Below are 16,764 nucleotides of genomic sequence, written 5' to 3'. Positions count from 1 at the left end.
ACGGATATATTTTGATTGCACACATCATTTTTCTCGTAGGTACTAATAATGATATGAAAACAGGTGGTAGATGAGCATTTCTCATGGTCGATGAACAGCAGTGATGGAAAATAATGCATTTGTTACTGTGGCTCATCCTGTGGGGTCTCTAGGTCTCTGTTGTCATCTTGGAGTATCTTAAGTTTTTGCCTATGTACAAATCTCTTTAGAAATATGAAGGTTCACATTCTTGTGATAAGGAGTGATGCTTTGAGTGAGACAAAGGTTAATCCATTGGTGTGAGCCCTAAAATGGGGAATAGGGGATGGAGATCTAGACCTTGCCTGATCACAGATCTACCATGAAAATTTATGCCAGTCACGCCAGTCTTCTCAAGCTCTCTTTTGTCTGTCCTGTTCGTTGACTGTTAGCAGTTTCTAACAGTGCCTAGCTAAAGGGACTCTTGACTGCAAGTGGAGTAATATGCCTTTGTTCTGTAATTAAGAAATCAAATTAGCAGAAAGTACAAATGTCATCCATCCTCTTCATGCCTTTAGGACATGAAAGTAATAAAGCGGTAGTCTCTCTGAGCCAAGTGAGATCCAAATATGGGTGCAGGAGACCCTGCAAGGGTAATTGCACAAGCAGCCCACTGAGAAAGAAGTAAGTTTGTAAGTGCAATGCTACTGAAATGTAGGAGTGAAAGCAGAGACTGGTGCACTGTGGGGGACTCTCATTCAGTTTGTGATGTAAGATAGGGATCCAACTGTTTGCAATTAAATTGGAGAATAATTTGGTTCTGAAGAATCTTTTCTCTTGAGAAACGGGGAATTCCTGTTAAAATCATTCCAAGCTAAGTATTGGGGATGGCCTTGACTACCAGCACAGAGCAAACATCCTGAGTCTGACACTGAACTTGCTAGGATTTGCAAGCTGAAAAAACACACCATAGAAGACACTGGCGATACCAGTGTACTACAGTTACTGCTGTGTAAGCAATGTCACTCGCATCCTCCTCAGCTCCATCAGCCTTTTGTTTTACTTTATACTGAGATTGGAAAGTAGAGCATTAAGTTTTGCATGCTCAGTCCTTTGCTGTATCATGCCACAACCTTTAATGTTACAAAAGCCACCTCTTTTACTTAAGCATTTAATTCAATTTTTATTGTGCAAATTATGCTTAGCCAAGCAGTACTGTTTAATTGATTAATAAATTACCATTGACTGTCAATGTTCTTGGATTTCCCCTCTGTGCTATTGGAAGCACAGCTGACAGTAATTAAATAATCATTTCATCACCAGTGATGATTGAGTTTATCTAATTCAGTAGCTCTCTTATGTAACTAGTGTTAAGTTTGAACTCTTATAGGATTATATTGATTGATAGAGGAAGACCAGAAAGATAGCTACTGTGTTGTTTCTTGCGCTCGGAAGAGTATGTAAGAAGAGTTGTCCCGATAGGTTATTTGACACACAGGTAAATAGGCATTTTTTTTTTTAAACCTTGAAATCTATAGTGCTGTAACATGGCTCATTGAAAGTTCAACTTGTAGGACTCAGCATTCAACAACACTAATTTGTGTCCTCACTAATTTGGAAAAATGTGTAATACAGATGATTGCTATTCAGGTAAAATAAAATGAAGAGAAATCTGGCTTAAGCGTGTTAGCTTAACTCCTAAGTAAACCTTTTAAAATAATAACATGTGAATATGTGTATCCACATACATATATGCTTTAAAATGTATCCTCTCTGTCTCATCAAGTAAATAACCATGCACTAAAATTACACTGCATATTTCATGCACTTCTTAAGTGCCATCTTGTAATTCTCACAGGCTACATTCTGATTTCAGTAACACCAGTTAAAGTGTCCCCCAGTCAGAACAGTTATTCTGGATTGACAAAATATAGCTGAGATCATCGTAGTGAGTGAGAATTATGAAACGTGACAAGCAGCAGAAAGAGCTCATGGAATTTTCTTCAGAAGAGCTGTCAGGGCACAATTCAAGCCCAATTGATCAGGGATGGCTTTAGAAAAATGAAATTAATTCTGCCATCATAACAAGAAGCAGATTGGATGAAAGGTTAGAAGCTCAGCTACTTGGTGCCTCGCCTTGCAAGTTCTCCTACAGGGAAAACTGGCATTTTCAGCCAAAAGTCAACCTTTTGTCATTTGAAGGTAAGTGCCTAGTTTGAGTCTGTCATCTGGGTGTAAGGGAATACTGTGGAGAATTGTGGATGATGCCCGGTTTCAATTTTGCTTTGTTTTAGTTAAGGCTGGGACTAAACTTTTGATGTAAAGTGTGCCATCAGTAAGTGTGATTGTTGGGAAAATGGGAAATCAAACGTGCAGAAGTAGTAAATGTAGTGAATGGTCAACAAAAGATGACCTGAGGGACACCTATTTTTAAAGGTACACAGCAGGCTTTATGTCTGTCCACAGAAAGAGTGTCTTTGGAAAATTGTCTATTATAATCTAGGGAAAACAATTTCTCCACCACATGCATTACACGTGACATTTAAAATGAAGGCCCAAGTGATATACAGAAAGTTCCTTGTTCATAAGTACCATGTGGCTTTGAGTCTAAATTTAATGAGAGTGAAGAGCAAAATACCCTGAAACTGAGCAGTTGAAGCACTCACGCAGCTTTTATGACAGTGATAAACTATCCAAGCTCTGCTCTTCTTGCTTTATGATGCTTCTGTCACCTCCTCAATGAAAATGCCATCTTATTATGTACAGTGGGTGTACATTATTCTATATATATTCTAAATCATTTGACTATTTTGGCTCTCCATTAATGGCAAATTACAGTAGAACTTGAAAGGAAATGTCTGTGATAACTCTGTGAACATTGAAAGAATTAATTATGATTGATTTTGTTAATTAAGTTCAGTGGCTAATGTCTTTACAGTAATGGGATGCTTAAAAGACAGAGGCAGTATTAAGTGTTGCACCTATAGCTGAGTTGAAGAGGTTCAGTGCAATGCAAGTATCTATCTCCATGTACAAGACAGGCTGTCAGGGAGTCACTTTTATTCTAGGCTCGTGTTTTAGATGAAGCTTGTCTGGTAAACAATTATCAAGCAAACCCTTCTTGTTTACATGGCACTGAATATATTACACTAAAATGATACTTCTGCCAGTTCTATTTTCTCATTAGGTCTAAGGGTTTGAGACAGGTTCTGGTCATAGCTGTCCAGTTTACTTTCTTTCACTCATGTCTAGCTGCGTTAGCCCGTCTACGTAGAGATAACTCCGTCTTTTCCAGTCAACAGTGGTTTCCCAGAATCGCTTTCATGATGCACTTGCCAGTGAATCCTTATGGAAGGTGTCTTTGCCCTCCGGCAATTGCCTTCACTCCTTATTTTCTATTGTGTCCCCGTCTGTGTCCCCCCCTTGAATTTAAGTCAGGAGAATAGGAAAAGGCTAAATCCACCCACTGAACTCATTCTGCATGTGTGTATATATGCACATATGTGGACTTCCATAGGGTTAGAAGCAGCAGATGAAAGAATTAGTAATTGATAAGATTTTGCTTCAAAAATGCAAACCCAATTTAGCATTGACAGAATCATGCAGCTGGATGGCATAAGCTGACTTTGTCCTCGTGATAAACATACTTCAGATAAAATACCTCAACACAGATTCTTCTGATGCATTATGTATTATCTTGAACAAGCATCCTAATGCCCAGTATAGATTTGGCCTTGAAATTATTTTTTATAGCTGAGTATATGTTGCTTTAAAAGAAAGCTGCCACTTGCTATCTCTGTACCCTTGCAGAAGCTTGCCAAAAAAGGTTTCCCTCTTTTTCCTGCAGAATTATTTGTTTTTCCTGACACAAAGGAGAGTGCTTTGTCATTGTTTTCTGTATAACATTGATGGATTTCATGTTGAATGGGTATTGGGTTTTAGTTAAACATGACAGGGGAAGAGATTTATAGGCAGTGGCCGCAGAGGTTGTTTGAAAGGCCCAATAATGCTTCACTGCACAGATGTGTTTTCAGTGTTCTCTGATGGTAAAGAACCAACCGGCTCATATACACTCCACCCTCATTACAGAGCTATCCTTGAAAAGCCGAGTGTTAACAACTATATAGGTTTTCTTTCTTTGGAGTTTCAAAGTAAACAGGATTCAAGGAGCAGCCTTATGTCAGGAATGCTCTACTAATGAGGACAAATTATATTCTAATCAGGTTTCTCCATTATTAATTCACTGTTATTCTGCTCTCTTTTTTCCCCCCTCTCCTCCTCTTTGTGTCCAATTTAAAGTTGCAGAAGAAACATGGGGTGGAGTGTTTTTCTTCTGGTGCTTGTTATTCATATTAAGTAGTCTACTCTGCCTTTGGTGTGATGGTGGGTGTTAAGAATTTAAATCCCCCCCTAATGCATTGACAGGATAATATGAATCACCACCCAGAAAAAAATCCTATATGGATCTCAACAGCTAAGGAATACTGGTGTGGTTAAGTATATTTCTATACACAAAATATAACTCATTCTGGTTCTTCATGCTCCTATGGAATTTCAGGATTTTCTTAAAGGGATTTTCATATTTTGCTTCTGCAGAGAAATTTGAAAAAGCAAGTAAATATATAGATGTATTTTTTATAATTGTGTTATTCTTTCTTTGTTCTACTATAACTTTTACATGTTTTCTTGAACCAATTCCTAAAACAAACCTAAAAGTAAGATTAAAATGGAAGCATGATAATGGAATAAAGTAAAACTCACTTGGATGCATTGCATCTTGTTATTTTATCTATGTACTTTGGTTTTGGACCACATTCCATCAGAAAGTGCGTTATTTCCTCAGCTCTCCTGGAGAATGGGTAGTGAACTGTGCTAAGTGCCAGCTCACAGGGTGTGTGCACTCATTCAGTTTCCACCACAGCCACGTTGCCGTGAATCCTCACTATCTCTAGCAGATTTGAAGCACTCGGGGCCTCATTAGCAGCTTGCCAGGAGCTGGAGAGCTGCAGCTAATACAGGAACATCGTACTGGAAGGAATTGCCTGGGTCACTGAGTCCAGTCCTCTGTCATTGCAGGCTACCACATCGTATAATTCTTTTCATCAATTGATCAAGCTCCATCTTAAAAGAAGTCTGTTATATTTAGCACTGTTTTGATTGTTAGAAACCTCATTCCTAGCTTAAGTAGATAGTGCCCATTGACACTATTTTTTCTTACGCCAGCATTGTCCATGGTTTTAATTTGTTGATTATTTACCTGCCCCTGTCCCTCTTTGTGTTTGTCCCTGAACAATCGTCTCTCTTTCATTTTGCAATGCTCAGTTGACCAAGTTTATTTTGTCTTCTCGTACAAGATGGGCTTTTTCTTCCAGTTATCTTCCTATTAGTAGGTCCTTCTCTCCAATTTGAAATACTCTTTATTGAACATCAGTGTTGAAATTTGCAGAACATAGTCTGGAGGAGGACTCAGCAGGAACTCGTATCAGGGAATTAGCACATCCTAACCTTCGCTAGAAAAATCTAACCTAATTAATAGAAAAAAATTACATTCTACCTGGTTATACTGTGTTGATGGTGTAGAGCAAGAACAGGCTTCTTTCTCCTTTTTCATTTTTCATTTCCAGCTGATGAGATCCCATATTAGAGCAGAGATTCTTGTTAGTTCCCACAAAGCCTTGCACTCATCATTTTTCAAGTGAGTCCCTTTTCCTCCTTGAGGTCACCAAATACTAGTAGGAGCCTCCTCTGTCTTGAGGGTGAGGTGTGAGGATCTGCATCTAAGAATACACACCAAAAAGCTCCCAAGTCCTTCCCCAAAACCCAAGGAGTTTACGGTATGATGTTACTTGTACTTTTGTCTTCTTTCAGAGTTGGAAGCTAATTGCTCATTAAGCAAGCTCACCTGGATTGAAAACACACAATAAAGAAAGCTGTTACAGTAATGGAAGAATCTTAATGCGTTTGGGTCTAAATTTTGGAGTACGAGCTTCCATAACTCCCTACTGAGATGTGCTTAGCCTTCAAGTTGCGGCCTCAAGTTGCAGCAGGGGAGGTTTAGATTGGATATTAGGAAAAATTTCTTCACTGAAAGGTTTATCAAGCATTGGAACAGGCTGCCCAGGGAGGTGGTTGAGTCACCGTCCCTCGTGGTTGAGTCAGCATCCCTGGAGGTATTTAAAAGACGTGTAGATGTGGCACTTAGGGACATGGTTTAGTGGTGGACTGGGCAGTGTTAGGTTTAGGGTTGGACTGTATGATCTTCAAGGTATTTCCAATCAAATGAGTCTATGATTCGTGTCCACTCTCTCAGACTTCTTCTCTAGCCCTGCACAAGAAGTGTCACAACTTGGTCCCCACAGATTGTCTAGGAAGGAGGGTTCATGTCTGTTCTAGGATCTCTCATGATGATCGACGCAACTTTTATTTATTTTCTGCTTCTAATCCTAGAAAGTATTTCTTTCAACCTTGTTAGGTGCTTGGGTCTAGGATATCTTTAAAGGAAAAGAGATCTCAAAAAAATTTTGCAAGGCCCCTCACCTTCTTGAGGGAGGCCCCTCATGCAATGCAGATAGAGGTGATGGTCAACATGGAACTATCTGCAAGACTGGGTCCTGTTTTTGAGATATAACTACCCTGAACTGTATCTGCCTTTAGTTCTTGGATCTCTGTCCTGAATCTGTGGTCTTCATTGTTATAAATATTTAAATATTTTTATTCCTATTAATGTTTTATAATATTATTTATTAAATACAAGAGTTTAGAGCAATTTGTCATCTGAATAAAAATAGTGCATTTCATTTCAAGTCCAGGTTGTGCTGCAAAGTATCAATGTAATACAATGTGTTCAAGATGGTTTTTTAATGCTTATTTCCCCCCTCAAATTGGATGCTGGCTTTCAATTTGAATATTGAGCTACCTGAACTGAATTATTTATCAACTTTAATTGGATTTGCAGACAAGTCATATTTGCACATCTTTTCTAGGAAAAATGGAATTCTTTCTGGGAACTTTTTAAAAACACAAGGTTGAGGACATACAGCTAATTAACTTTACATTTCCTGTCAGCTTCATTCTTACTTTCCCTCTCTTGCTTTTTTTTTTTTGTCTAGAAAACTAAAGTGTGGGAAATGGTGTTGTAGCTCTCCGATTATAAACTAAAACAAGTTACAGCACACACATTCAATCTAAAGTTAGGTAGTTTTTCTTTTTCATACTTATAAATTATTTGTATTTCTATATTACTTAAATTCTCCAGCGAAGGTCTTGTTACGTTAAGCCCAGCATGAACACAGAGTGAGAGTCCCTTTCTGAAGGAGGTTACCCATGTGGCTGTCGGAAGCAGCTCGTGACTCCAACCACCTGCAGAAACCAGACAACGGAAAGTTTTTGTGGAGTCACATTTCCTTACCCAATCTTCTTCACAGGCTGACCCAAGCTTATTTTGGCCACAGCACAGCATCAAACCTGAATTATGCTATTCACCCTGAATTATATCCATGTAACAGTTATTAACGTATTTTCTGGCCCTTCCAGTGTGCACTGCTGCCGAAGTTGAAGAAAACTACTTCTATGTGGAATCTGTGGTATGACACCATGGAAACTACTGGAGAATTTGAGGATGTTGTCTTTGCCTATAGCGCATCCTTCATTGCTGGTAGCGTGAGGCTTGAGTTTTTAATGTTACTTTGAGGCATGGGAGATTTGTAACTAATTTCCAGATACAGTCCATGCAGTTTATCATTCAAAAAAAAAAAAAAAGTGTCAATATGTTAATCAAAAAGAACATAAATTTTATGCAGTTACTCACAACTTTATACAATGATTACATGTAACTACATTGTTATTACAGTCTCCAAATTAACTAAATATAATTATACTGTAATTCCAAAAGCAATTGCTGTGTGGCCAGAATTCATTTATATAAACCTAGACTAAGCATTGAATTGACTAGGAAAGTGAGGTAAATCTAATTGAGATAGATTGTGCAAACCTAATCAGCAGAGATATTTAATGGCAAAGAGAACAAAGAATTAAATAAAGCAATGCAAAGGCTATTCAGAGGAGTGGATATATGAGATAATAGGCCTCTCCATCTCCGATGTCGTCTGTCTGATTCAGTCATTCATTCCCTGGTATTTTGTTAGTTGGCTGTCGGTTTGCATTGTATGTAAATATATATACGCTCATGTACGTATGGAGGACAGGTTTGCCATTCCTCTACAGGGTTTTATCTTGGTATTACACATCTCGCTTCCAAATGCTGGTGCTTCGCTAAAATCAGGAGGATGATTAGACTTGCTTGCTGTCGCCATCTCATTTATCATTAGCTGTTATGATTTTGTGATAAAATCCTGATGAGCCAGAAGAACTTCAGGTTTGCTCTTAAGTGTTCAATTCAGTTGTCTAAGAAAGAGGAACGTGTAGAGGGTGCCATTGGGTTCTCAAGACCACAATGTGGAACCTATGGGAGTTTCACACTCTTCAGAAGTCACATGTGAAGGCCAGTTTTGAAACCCAGAGCATCTTAACATATTAGGTGACTACAGGTTGGCAACTGAAACAAACTGTAGGCTGTGACACCCTGATGGCTGCAAAGAAGGCTGAGGACCATTTCTGCGTTTGCCACTCTGAGTGCAATCCCCTAGGAACTGCCAGGGAGCCTGAGGGTTGTACTTAGGATGAATGTTATTATATCAGCTGATAATTTCCAGTTTGCAGAACACAGGCTAGTTCTGACCTCATCCCTTGATTGCATGCTTGATTACATCCCTTGAACCGGCTACAGAGAAAATGGGAGGCACGTAGCAGCTTTCCATCAAAGAGACCCTGCATAGCAGGATATTGAAAGGATATTAAAATGGTTTTAATGTAGGGGAGGATTTGAAGTAAATAATATATAATGATTTTTTTTTAAAGAAGGAAATCTGAAAAATCAGCTTGTTCCTGTAGGTTACTTTCACTTTTAAAAGCTGTAAGTTCATATTGATCTTCCTGTTAGTGCATGCATGATGTTTATTGCCTTACAAATCTTTGTATTGGTGTCATATCTTTTTGTTTGTTTTGTATGCTGATCTGCCATTCAGTCATACAAAACATCTAATTTCACTAATTTTTCCATACAGATCTAAGATGATCTTTTGGAACATCTTGGATTTCAGGCACATGTCTGAATACTGCTTAATATTTCTGAAACTGTAAAGCAAAACTATCTTTTTTTTATATAGCAGCATTGTCCAAATGATGGACTCAAACATCTTGTTTTAAAAAGAATATAATTGTGTTGTTAAGTAATGCTTCAAGACAGGAGGAGAGAATATGCATGGGTGGAATTTTCATCCAAAATTGAGATGTGGAGGGGAAGAGGCAGAAAGAGATGGAAGTCCTGTTTTTGATGGCAGAAGCTGCAGTACTGAAGTGGTGAGCCTAAGGAACTAGAGGCAGATGGGCAGAGCAGATGATAGGAGACCAAGGAAAGTCAGATGTTCACATTTTTATAATAAACACAAACAACATACTATTCCTCTGGTGTTCGTTATCACTTAGGAGTTAGAATTGCTGACATGCCAGATGAGTGCTTATACCCTTGGTTAGAGATACAGCGAAGTTCAAGCCCATTAGTCCATAAGCTGTGAAGTTCTGATTTTGGAATCGTACCATAAGCAGAACAAGCCCCGAGTTTAAAAGAAAAAATATTGATCAGAAGATGAATGTCTTATTACTTAGAATTATATGCATATCCTGGAAATTTGACCTCCTGTGGATGTATGGAGAGAAAAGTGACAGCTTAAAAAAGTCGTATTGATGTTTGGGGGGATTATTTTGGCTATATGAACACTGATCAATGGATCCACTTGTTAGAGTTGAAATGGTTGCTTTTTCAGTAAAAAATGAACCAGATGTGGTGTACGTGGTAAAGTTCAAGTATTCACAGAGATATACAGCAAATTAACCTTTAACTGTTACTAACCTTAGAAAAACGCTTGATAGATGATACAGTTGTGCTTCCTTTGATGAATCAGGTTTTCTCTAAAGTATTCATACCATTGTGGATACTTATGTTTAAAAATTTATTTGATCTTCCTTACGATTCTCTTTTCATGCCATTTATCTTTATGGAGCAAAAAAGGATGGTACTGCCACATACGTTTGTGTTGGAATTCCGTAACTTGTAAGAAGTCATGATGCAGATAGTTTATTAGAAATACTTAAATAAAATTGTTGGCTTTATGTTGTTACTATGAAATACAGCAATAGCCATAACTGTGCATTAATTGAAAGTGAAAAATTAAATGTCACCAGAAATATGGTCTCTTTGTTACCCACCTACAGTTTGGGGCTTTGCATACATGTGATGTATTCCTCAAGCGTGGCAATGGGAGTTCAAAGAGGGTGCCTGAAAAACCCATCCAAGTGACACTCTATGCTGTATCAATGCACAGAATTGAAATGCTTTTAATATCCAGACCACTGACCTCATACATTTACGATGTATGTAGTCAAACAGTAGTGCAGAGCACTGATTGGAATGGCTAATAATTCTAGTGGAGTCATCACAACACAGCAGTGTTGACCCATACTGATAGGAGACCCTTCATCCTTGGACAATTGGTATTACAGTGCAGGTAACAGAGTTGCATGTCAAGATATACCACTGGCCACGTATGATACTCATCACTGTCATCAAAAGGCACAAGGTTGTGATTCTTTCCAAGTTGCCATCCTAATGTTTTGATAATACTTGGCTAATATTAAATACCCTTGAGATACAGAGAAATGGTAACACCACACGCACAGTTTGTAACAACAAACTCAGGCCTACTGATAAGCATTGACACAAGTCAATGAATGCACTGAAATTATTTGTGCAAGCAACGATTCAGTCCAAAAGAATATGGGTTAGAGAATAGCTGGTAAATACCAACTGTTGCACTGTGCTACCAAAAACCCCATTATGAATTTACAGTATCTGTGGATTATGCAGATGTCGCTACAAATTGTGTCAGATCTGACACAATATAGGTTGAGAATGCCTAGATGACATTTTAAAGAGTCCTCAAAACTCCTGTTTGTCATCCATGTCAGAAATAAAAGACCTTTAAATCTTGACCCAGCCCTAGTGGTAGTCTATGGCTGCATGCAGTAGTAAACGCTGAACTGCAGATTTATGGCCTGTGTCCACGGGGCTTTCCCAGTGTTGGAGTTAGCCCCTCAGCAGACCTTGCCTGCCATAGGACTGGAGGAACAACGATTCACAAGAGCAGATCTGGCGCTCAGGACTCCCCTGCTGAAGCCCCGAACACCTGCAGCTACTGTTGCTTTGAAGTAGAGTTTTGGGGTGCTCAACACAGATATAAATCAGGCACTTACTGTGCTTATTTTCTATGACTTTCTCTCGTGGTACCACAGGGATAAACCTGAAGTAATTCCAACAGCTTCAGTGTAGTTGCTTTAGATTTATACCCACATAAACAAGAGCCCTATTTGCCCATTGTTTCTAAAATATGGTGTTTCTCTTTCATATCAAACTTCAGTGGCTTATTTTATATTCCCTTACATCACATTTTATCACAGATAATCCAGGAATATTGTTTCTCCAAGTAATAAAATTGTTCTTCGGTGCATGACCAGAGTAAGGGATATTGTGTCTTTTAGACATCACGTATAGACAAGAAGATATAAATGAGAGTTAATAACCATCAAATGTGTCTATTTCCTTTTCATATAAATTAGAGCATGCTTTCCTACTGAATTTTGCAAGAAGGAAAACAGACTCCCTCCTGCTGATGTGGGGAAGCAATGCTAAATCTCCCTAAAGATTCACTCTGGCTTCTTACAGCTGTATCTTAGTACCTTTTTATATGCAATTTTACTTCATTTAGTCTTTAAGGTTGTGCCTGAGGTTAGTTTAAAAGGTTAGTTAAATGTTAATGGATGTTAATGCTGCAATTAAATTGTTAAATCAATTGAAAACTGTGGCTCCATCTCTATCTGTGTTAGTGCCGGCCTGAGTTGCATTGGCGTATAAATTAAAAGCTGTAAATCTAGTGAAGTCTAATTAGAGACCAAATTTCTCATTTATCTTATTTTCACAGGACTGTAAGCACTGATAGATAATCAACGAAGGGCTAAAACTTTTTAACATTAAAAAACTATTTTATCTATTTCAGGACTCAGGTGACTGATTATAATTCAGATCCAATTACTGTAAAAGGTCATATGTGAAATGAAGTTCTTACAGACACTACAAGTTTTATTTTACAAGTTTGCATACAGTGCTGCAACATCTACGTCCCAAAAAAGGAAAAGTAAATACACTGTACAAGATCATCTAAAAACGCTCTTCGATTAGCATCCCTCGTGTAACCCTTTGAAGTTTGTGATCTTAACACACAGGCGCATCTACTCTCCAATACTGCAGCACAAACTGGAGCTTCCCCAGTTACGCGTGTGCGTAAGAACCTTGTTGGGTCTTCCCTTCAGTAAGTAAAAATAATTGGCAATACACTTAAATACATTTGCCATAGATACAGCATTACAAATTCTTGAGTTGATGAGAATGATTATTTCCATTGTTATGTTAAATTAGCTACTGGCAATCTGCCATTTAGAAAAAAAATAAGAAGAAAAAAAAGCCCAGGCTATTTTATCTAGGGAGGTCTTGAGGAAAAGGAGATGCCGATCTTAATCCATCTTGCAGTGCCACAGTTTTGAGGATGTTTTCATGCAATAAAAACACATGCTACTTAATCTTAGTTCCTTAAAAGTTAAAAGTGAAATTTGATCATGCTGCTTCTGTTGGCTTATTTTTCCAACACCCCCTGTGATTCTCCAAAGTGTAGATCTTAAAGCTGCAAAAAGGCCAACAACAGATTGCAGTATGAGCATAGGGAGCAGCATCAAGACTCATTAGTTTACAAATAAACCACAAGACAAATGTTTAAAATGTTTGTAGGTTCCAAATCACAGTTCTAAAATTGCATCCTTTTGGTCATGTAGGAGTGTTAGAAATGTTACAGTTTTACATCTTGATTTCTTTTTTAGTGACTGTTCTTGGAGCACTCAGGAAAACATGTTTTGCTTTGGGAAAAAAAAATAATCCTCTGTCCTAACCAATTAAGACTTCACAAAAAGAAGTCATAAGCTAGTATTCTGCTAGAAGGCCTTCTTCCAAAGAAGCGTCAGCTCATGTCCTTTCTAGTGACTTCAGCTAAATTTCAACATTCATTAAAGCACAAAAAGAGACCAAATCTGAAAATGAATTGCCGAGTGACTTGAATGTTCTGAACTTTTCTCTCTCCTAATTTTGTCACAAATTCAGACCTTCTAAAAACATCTTGATCACTGACTGTAGGAAAAAATGCCGCGTTACGTTGTGTGTCCCCTCGAGCAAATGAAAGGATGTTCTGTTTTTATACTAGAAGGTGCATGAACTTCCTGACAGCATTTTCTTTCTTATTTGCATCAATTTCAGTATTCACAGATGCGATGTACCAAATTGCACCAAAAAAACAGTTGTAAATGAATGATAAATAGTCAGATATCTTCAGTGATTTAAGTGAGCAGACCAGCTGTGTACTTTTTTGTTAAATAGTGCTTTTTCAATTAGTTTGGTCTCAGATTAGTTTATCTTTCGGGTAATTATTTATCTATTTTTGTATCATAGGAGTTCTGCATATTCATAAGAAATAAACAGGGCCATTGCTAACAGCGATCATAAATCACTTCTGCTAAAAGTATTCTCTCCAAAATTGTAACTTTCTTTCCTTTCACTTCTTTGGTAAAAAAAAGACAGCAAAGAACGATAATTCTTTTTACTAAGTGCTCAGAGTAGTAAATAGTTGCCTTAAAGCAGGACATGGTGTCATAAAGCAGGAAATAAAAATAATAATAGTTGATCATTAAATAGGATGTTTCATCCATAGAAAATGGACCTCTTAGCAAAGATGACTAAACAGCATTATCCGTTTCCTTAATACATCTCCTTTCCTTGATAATGATATGATAAAATATATGCCAGCTTTAGCTCACCTTGAAACTAATAGTCTACTTACATCAAACTTTCTCTAGTACTTTCTAAAAACTTGGGTTTTGACAACAACACTGTTCAATTTCAATAGACATTTGAGAAAAAGTCATAGGCCTTTTTCTCAAAAGAAGGAACAAGACAGATACAGAATGCACTGTCAAGTCAGTGACTAATTGCATTGTAAAAGGGAAGTTGAAGGTAACACATGAGATGGAGAGATCCAAGTATTTCTCCATAATAGATCTAAGGCCTGTTGAATTTGTAGGGAATACTCTCAATCCTCTAAGAACTTGTAGGCTGGGCAGGTTCTTCACAGGCTGATTGACTTGGCCAGGGAGACTGTAACTGCTGATAAAATATTGGACTTGTGGATGGGTTCCTTGAAAAGGGTGTGGGAAGGAAGAGATACTTCCTTGGGAAGTTGATTGAGGGGTCATGGGCTGACGTGAATCTCAGCGTTTGGCATTTGAAGTGATCCTGAAATCGAGAATGTAGGATTATGGGACAAATTACTGAGTTATACGTTTGCCCTGCCAACTTAGGCTTTGTGTGTTTTATGGTAGATTTACAATAAGGAGAAATAGCTGAAGCTAAACAGGATTTTGCTGTAGAACAATATCATGGTATCACTCTTCGTGAAAACTCACCGTGGTGTGTGTTTCTGAAGGACCTGAATGTTATCCACAGATGAAACAATACTTTCTTTTTTCATTGTTCTCATCTTGTTGACTTTCATTGCTGCTTTCACTTTTGTTTTGGGAGACAGAAGAGTTCTTGCCTTGCTTTTTGTGTCTTGCTGTGCAGTATCAATTCTGGACCTAACAAAAGTAATCCAGCATCATATGGTGGACCCACCGGGAGAAGAGCAACATTTGGAGCAGTCGAAAAAAGGACCTACCATGTTCATTATTTTACACTTTGTTTTTCTAATTCTGTTCTGATGAAGTACTAAACAGCTACTTATTTGAAAGCTTTTCTTTGTCAGATTGAGTCTCCTCGGCCTGTAACTCAGACACACAAACCTTCTTCTGACTTTGTAGCCCTCAATGAGTGCTCCTGGAAACTACTTCTTCCCTTTCTCTTTGTTAGCATTCAGCTTTCATGTAGATGTTGCTGTGTGAATGCCTAAAGAGAGACCTTGATTTTGTGATCGGGTCGGATGTTGCTCTTGGTCTGTCTATTTCCAGGGCTGTAGTACATATTGTATGAAATTTCAGGGGAGAGGTGTTACATACCTGTGTGAGTGACATGGTTTTATCAGTTTTAGCTGTGGCTGAGTCAATCTGAGCACCTGCTGCTGTGTCCCTTGGGCCTGGTGGTCTCAGAGGGCCCTACGGTGCTGGGTCAGGGGGCTACATGGGCAAAAATTTCTTCCATCTAAAGAAGTAAACAATTTTCTGCTGGTCTCTATCTATAAGAAGGTGCAAGACCAACCACCACCCTCTGTGCAGAGGTGTGTAGTGATGGGGAGGCATCACTCCTTTTGGTAACAGTCCACACTTGGGCTCACTCAGTGGTATCATAAACCTGTGTCCAAAAGAGCTGCTTCTTTGTGAGGTAGTATTTTGTCAGGAGAAGGTATCCTTACTGTTATGAAAAAAAATTCCACGTCAGTGTGAAACAGTGGTCTTTCAGACTAGGTTTTATCTGATGGTCACCGCTCTGTCTGTTCCTAACTTCAGCAGGATTTCTGTAAATAGCTTGGCGCTATTTGCTTGCGGAGCAAAAGCATCTCCAAGCGTCTGGATTAAAGTACTGGTAAGAGAGAACATTTACAAGTCTAAGTTTGTTTCCCCAATGGGTAATATACTAGGAGGCAGATAAAATCATCATGCAGTTTTTCATGACTGGCAGTGTCTGGTAACACAGCAATGAGTGCTGAATGTCTAGATAAAAGAGTAAGGCACCGGAATAGCAGGGGATACTGCAGATCAGCGCCAAAGTACATTGATAGAATTACTCCCTGTAAAGGGAACTTGGACTGCGTCTGCCTGGAGATATCTGACACTCATCAACATTGGCATTGTCTTGCTTTCATGGGAATCAGATATTAATTTTAAAAAGCCTAAATGCAAGCTGAAAACAAGAGAGAGAAGCATATTTTAAGTTGTCGCATTCGGTCTTGTGGTGCTAGGAGCAGTGCTTGGCTGGAACCTCTGCCGGCGTGGTGTTTGCTTCGGTAATTACGTGAGAATGACGAGGGACAGAATGTGTTAAGCAGGAAGCAGAAGTGCAGGGAATGGTACCCATCCATTAGGAGCTGATAGTGGGATGGCTCCTGGGAGAGATTCTTGTCTGTGACTATCCGACCTCTAAGCTGTGAAGATAAACAACAGAACTTGAGAGCAAGGCAGGTGACATTGCCTGCCTGATTCTGGAGATAGCAGCTCCCCGTGAAAATCAGTCAGTCAGTTGTTTTTCCTTCTGCCTTCCAGGAAAGAGAGTGTCTCAGCAGCTCCCTGAGACATGTATTCCTTTTTTTTTTTTTTCCTTAATAATTTTGGTCTTTTTCTGAATGAGACCTATTTGTTGTGTGATCATCAGGAGTTCCCCTTCTCTCCATCCCTCATCCCCCTGCTGCTGTGCGAGCAGGAGCTCTCCTCTCTGATGACAGGGGCCAAAGCGGTTGTTCGCAGCAGAGAGATTCAAACATTTGGGCGATCTGGCTGTTTTCAAACAATCCCGGCTCCTGCGAGCCTTACCAGCTGTGACTAATAGTGAAGGGAAGAGGGAAAGAAAGCTTCTTGGGCCTGCAGGCTTCAGACAGGCAGGCTCTAGGG

The sequence above is a fragment of the Numenius arquata genome, chromosome 11 (assembly GCF_964106895.1).
Source record: "Numenius arquata chromosome 11, bNumArq3.hap1.1, whole genome shotgun sequence".
Taxonomy (NCBI): Eukaryota; Metazoa; Chordata; class Aves; order Charadriiformes; family Scolopacidae; genus Numenius; species Numenius arquata.
The sequence above is the reverse complement of the archived record's forward strand: the minus strand, read 5'-3'. Positions refer to the sequence as shown.